The sequence below is a fragment of the Acomys russatus genome, chromosome 2 (genome assembly GCF_903995435.1).
Source record: "Acomys russatus chromosome 2, mAcoRus1.1, whole genome shotgun sequence".
Lineage (NCBI taxonomy): Eukaryota > Metazoa > Chordata > Mammalia > Rodentia > Muridae > Acomys > Acomys russatus.
The window spans coordinates 31,212,370-31,218,713 of record NC_067138.1 but is presented as its reverse complement, the minus strand read 5'-3'; the positions used below and the strand labels follow the sequence as shown (position 1 = coordinate 31,218,713).

The following is a 6,344-nucleotide window of genomic DNA, read 5'->3' as shown; positions in this document are numbered from 1 at the left end:
GATGTGTAACTGCTTTGAAATGATTTAGAGCTTGTCTGGCTTCTGTGAACTCACTCTCACCGTGAGGCAGTAATGGAGAGTGAGCTGCAAACTCTACAAAAATGAAGTAATTGTCTTCACTTTTAAAAGCCCTAACCTTACCTGCTCCTGCATTGAATGTCTCTGATTTGGCTTGGAGACTATAACCCTGCTAACAGTTTTAATAAATTTGACCAATTATAATCTGTATTAAGTCTGGTGGTCTTTTCCTGGTTGTCTTGAACTTCCTAACACTTGGAGTGTCATTTCCAGCAATAAAAACCAACATACCTGTGTCCCACATTCCAACTGTGTGAAAATCTGCAAAAACAAGATGACCCTGATGGAAAGCAGGCCCAAGATGGCAGGGATTCCTTGCTGTAGGGCCCAAGGACACTTGCTGTGTATCACACTTGTGCTAGTTATAAGACTAAACACATCTACCAAAACCCATCCAGTTTACAATTAAAATTGGTAAAACTTCATTGTAAATTATGGCCCAGTAAACCTAATAAAATGGATTTGCAGGAGCTGGAGAAATGGATGGCTCAGCAGTTGAGCACTGGGCCTCTTTGAAGTTCAGTTCCCAGCATCCACATGGCAACTCACAACTTTCTCTAACTCCAGAGCCCCTCTGAAGATCCAGTGCCCTCTTCTGGTATTGTGGGTACAAGAAACACACAGGATACACAGATATACATGCAGACGAAACACCCATACACACATAAAATCTTATAAATGGATCTGCAAGCACAAAAGTATTCTAAATGGTTACTACAAGAAGCTCACAGCAAGAAAATATTCGGATTCATATCACAAATTAGAGCCTGCACTGTGCTGTCTCTCTTTCTTTTGGGGCTACTGTTTCCCAGAAGATATTTAAGATGAGAAAGAATAGGCTCCTACTCACAAGTTATTGAGACTTCCCTCAAACACACAGACAAAAGTCGTACATTCTCCTCATCCCCCAGGAGGCCCCTGAGTGTCTTACTGTAAGCAATAAATTCTGATTATCATCAGACTCTTTTAACCTCCGAACTGCTGCTACAAACAATAAAAGACCATGGGTTTGGCAGTCCTGGATCAAATAACATCGCTGCCACTTACTAACTGTAGACCTGTTATTAAACTCACAAAGCCTGAGTTGGCAACTTCTGATGACTGGAAATAACCACATGATTTCACAAAGTGACCTTAAGGAGTTGCCAACAAGCCAAGCCATTGCTAAGGAGCAGCCGGTGACAGGTGTTAGGGTAGCTGGTGAGAAGACTGTGGGTTTAAACCGATTTAGACCATCAGTGGCTTCTGGCAGACCAGGCATCAAAAACAACTTCCCTCAAAAAGTCAGCTTCTCTTGCCTCTTGGTGTATTGGTTTCCTATGACAAAAGCAAGTTAAGGAGGAGGGGAGGGTAGTGTTATTTTGTATCACAGTTCATCACATGCAGAAACACATGGCTGCAGAAGCTGGAAGCAGCTGGTCTCATTGTGTCTTCATTAGGAAGCATAGAGAGGTGACCCCTGGTTCTTGGCTTACTGTCTTCCTTTTATTCAATCCAGCTCTCCAACCTATGGAATGCTCGGCCCACATTTAGAGTAGGGTCTCTACTTACATCCATTAATCTAGTCTAGAAAATTCTTACAGACATGCCCAGAGACTTGTTCCTATGGTGATTCTAAATCCGATCAGTATGACAATCAAGATTAACTTGACAATCAAGATTATCCAGACACTCGAGTATCATGAGGTAAAATAGGTGCATCCTATGCACCTGATCTTGCCATGCCTAAGAGATGCCAAGGTTAAGAAAGCCTGACCTATGGAGAAGCTGCTGCCAAACTGCCCGCTGTGCCCTAAGGTACTGTGACCTTAGGGAAGAAGTATTGTATGTGTTACTTGGGATGTTAGCCAATGTCCCATGACAGCTGACATTTTCATCTTTGCTACCCTAAAATACAAGAAGGGAGAGAAAGAGTGATGGTGGGAGGGAGGGACGGATGGAGAGAGAAAGGGGAGGGGATGCAGAGGATACAGATGGGGACAGAGAGAGAGTGGGAGAGGGAGGGGAGAAAGTAGACTGGGAGAAAGAGAGGGACGCACCTGGAATATTAGTGAATCTGTACAAATTGTTGATATTTAGTCATGGAGACTCTGGGAATATTCTCACACCAGGATTAAAGGAGAAACAAATGAATGCAAACTATTGATCTCAATGGGTGCCAAAAAAAATATAATAGTAATTCCTGGGTAAATTCTGGTAGCACTGATGTTGATAATTACGAAACAGCTGCAAATAGGGGCATATCTTTTAAAACCTTGGGCCAGCAATCCTTTAAAGAGGCTCTTAGACTGATCCCATTGCTATAGCAGACTGCTTCTGGCTGGACAAATGACAGCAGCTTCTGGGACTCAAAGGATGGAGTAGAGCCCAGGCCTGGCTAGTGACCACTAACACCACTACCACCATGAGGTAGCCTCTATTAGGGGCTATGTCACAGGGGTTAATGCATTTCCTGTAATAACCATTCTATGATCTGGGTACTTTTATCCCTATCTTATAACTAAGAAAACTGAACAGAGTCATGAATCTGATGAGGAAAAAGTTATGGCTGGAACCAGGTGTATTTGGATCCAGAACCCAGTCCTTTAGAGACTGTAGCATGACCCTCCTGAAAACAGCACAGAGATTAAATGAATGGCGCTTTCCCTTTCTCCCTCAGTCTTGCAGAGTAAAAATTACAACATCCTTCTGCACTCTGCCTTTGATGCCATCAGTGCACCCAGGTGGGCATTTTCATTCTTTGTAGTCCTTGCTTACCACATAGAGATACCAACAAACTAAGAACACTTAAAATAGCTAGATCTGGTATGTCAAACGGAAAATTTTTGATCACTGAGAAATGGTCATCAGATTTACACAGCATTAGGACGGCTTAGCCCTTGAAGTGAATAACTATTCCCTGGTAGTTTCTCAGAGCCATGCCTGTTGAACTTCTTGCTGCATTATTGCTATTGCTGCTATGCCTAGATCTTAATGTACACCAGAGGCCATGTGCTGGATGCCTAGCCCTCAGTATGTACAGGAACAGTGTTAATGGTCGTTAGGGGAGGGAGACACATTTTTCTTTAGTGGTGTAGCCTTTGGTACCTTCTCCGCGCTCCTGTAAATGACCCTAACTAAACCCAGTGGGTCAGAAAACAGAAGAGAAGAAGGAGAAGGATCAAGATGACTGACAGTGAGAGGGGCGCAGTTAGGAAGAGGAAGGCAATCAGATGACGTGGAGAGGAACAGAACCCATTATGTCACATATGGAAGAAAAGACGTGAGACTGAGTGGCAGAGAGTTAGGTCACTGAGGACCTGCCCTGGAGGAGGAGAGATTGGAACCCTGGCGCCTTCTGCCTTCTCTTCCCAGTTACCACGAAGTGAGCAACTGGCATTCTCTCTCCTCACTCTGCAGCGTCTGGCGGGGTCACATATCCCAAAGCAATGCCCAATGGAGTATGGAGTGAAGCTTCTAAACCCAGAAGACAAAAATAAAACTTTTTGTCCTTAGAAGTTGGTTCTCTTGGGTATTTTTGTCTCAGTGACAGAAACCTGGCTAGCAGGATGGCCCACATGAGCTGGGTCCTTCCGTTCTAGCGCCCTCCCTGACTTACACACAGAACTGCATCTAGGGCTCATGGAAATCAGTGCTTTTCAACAGAGCCCTCACTTCTGCGAGACCTTCCTTTTGCATGACTCCTTCCCTCTTGAGGTCCTTACACACACACACACACACACACACACACACACACACACACGAATCCTATGTTCTCATAATGTGTGGGCTCCTCCCTAATCTCCCAGTGAAACAGGTTCTGCAAGATGGCTGTAAACCCAGGCTGGAATAGTATCTGTGCATACTGTATCCAAAAAAATCAACAAAGCAATTACTCTTTTACTCTCCCCATCTATCACCAAGGCTTCCTCATATTGTCTTCCCAGGAGTCCAGATCACATCTCTCGGTCTCCTCTCTCTCTCTCTCTCTCTCTCTCTCTCTCTCTCTCTCTCTCTCTCTCTCTCCTCTTTTTCCCCATCCCCTCCTTTTCTTTAGAGTGGTCACCTCACATTTTAGTCCACTCAGAATTCCTGCAGGGATGGTTCACATACAGATCACTGGGCATTATCACACAGCCTCTGGTTTAGAAGGACTGAGCGGGGCATGACACTTTTCCTTTCTTGTAGTTTTGAGAGAGGGTCTCATGTAGCTCATGCTGGCCTCAAACTCACTGCATAGCGAAGGCCGACCTTGAACTCTGAGCTCATCTTCCTTCTACCTCAGTGTTAGGGTTACAGATGTACACTGCCTGGCTATGATCTGCATTCCTATAAAGTGTCCAGGTGACTCTGAGACTAGTCTTGAGACCACATTTTAAAGAGTACTGCCTCGGAATGGAACTCAGGAAGACAGTGTCTGCCCAGCATCCGCAAGGCCCTGGATTTGAACTCCATGCCTGGACACTAAAATAAGACTCTCCTGCTGGGTCTCTGCTGCTTGCTATTGAAATGGGCAAGATTATGCAACCTGGGAAAGTGGTACTGGTCCTGGCTGAACACTACTCAGGACACAAAACTGTCATCATGAAGAACACTGATGATGGCACCTCAGGCTACCCGCATAGCTGGAGGCTGCAATTGACCACTATCCCCAAAAAGTGACAGGGCTGTGGACAAGAAGAAAATTGTCAAGAGATCAAAGATCAAGTCCTTTGTGAAAGTGTATGACTACAGTTACCTCATGCCTACAGGATACTCTTGGACAAAACTGTCTTTGGCTCTAGGTATACTTTTGTTTGTGATAGGATTGTGAGTTCTAGGCCAGCCTTGGCTAAAATACAAGTCCTTGTCATAAAAACAAACAAAACAATAAAGCAAAACCCACACCCTTTAGAACAAGAAAGTATTCTCCAAGTCTTAAAGATAGCAGCTCCCTTCCCTTTAGTATTGATATCAACCTAAGAGAGCTCTCCTTATACTGTTAGTGCTTAGCAACATTTGCCGTTTGCCGCAGTCTTCCCACCAGACCTTTTGTTGGAATCTAACTTCCATTGCTGCAACACTAAGAGGTGTGACCTTTAAGAGGTAATACGGTCTGTTCTTGTGGATGGATTACACGGGGGTGGATCAGTTTTGTGGGAGCTGATAGCTGATAAAAAGCATGGGCTTGTCACACTTGTATTGCTAGGTGCTGGTGCTGTATTCTTGAACTTTCCAAGTCCCAGGCCTCAGAAGGAAAAAAGATATCATGTGTCAATGTGTTGTGGAAAATAATGTAAAGAGAAGAACTTAGCCAAGCTAGGAGAAGCAAACTGTAAGGGATATGGCAAGTGCTGGAAATCACAAGACTGCAGAAGCCAAGCTGAATCCTCAAGCCCATAGAGGGAGAATCAGAGACACAAACATGTTAGAATGACCCTGAGGCACGGTAGTAACCATTGTGTGAGGGATTATCTGGAACCGTGAAGAAAAGAACAGAAGTTAAAGAAACACATTCAAGGGCTGGAAACTGACCAGAGAAAAATGGGTAGAACACACTGGTCACCACTACCACCAAATCGCTAATTTCCTGCACAGCAAAATGAGTGATAAATTCCCAAATCAGAAAAATACATAGTCTCGTGAAAATACATTGAAGAATAATAGAAATAACACAAAACCTTAATATTTCCATTCAAAGACAATTATTAAAAAAACATTTGCTAGCTTTCTCTTTCTCTTCCGGTCCCAGGCACTGTGGGAGCCGCGGGTTCCGGTGCAGACATGGCCAAGTCCAAGAACCACGCCACACACAACCAGTTCCACAAATAGCACAGAAATGGCACCAAGAAACCCCGGTCACAAAGATACAAATCTCTTAAGGGGGTTGACCCTAAGTTCCTGAGGAACATGCGTTTTGCCAAGAAGCACGATAAGAAAGGCCTGAAGAAGATGCAGGCAAACAACGCAAAGGCCGTGCAGAGGCCATTAAGGCCCTTGTGAAGCGTAAGGCCGTTAAGCCCAAGATGCCAAAGGGCCCCAGCCGCAAACTCAGCCGGCTTGCTTCCATCCCTCATCCCAAGCTTGGGAAGAAGATTCGAAGCTACATGAACTAGGGTAGTAGGCTCTACGAACCACAGCCCAAGGTTCAAACCAAGGCAGAGGCCACAACTCCAGCTAAGGCCCAGGCTTCAGCCCCAGCTCAGGCTCCCAAAGGTGCCCAGGCCCCTATGAAGGCCCCATAGAAAAGGCTTCTGCCTATGTGAAGACAGATGGACTGGTGTGACACACCTACCTACACACTATTT

At 44.9% G+C, this 6,344-nt stretch overlaps 1 pseudogene; it reads left to right on the top strand.

Moving 5' to 3' along the window:
* The first annotated feature begins 5,820 nt into the window (after positions 1 to 5,820).
* LOC127201396 (60S ribosomal protein L29-like) lies at positions 5,821 to 6,344 on the top strand (annotated as a pseudogene).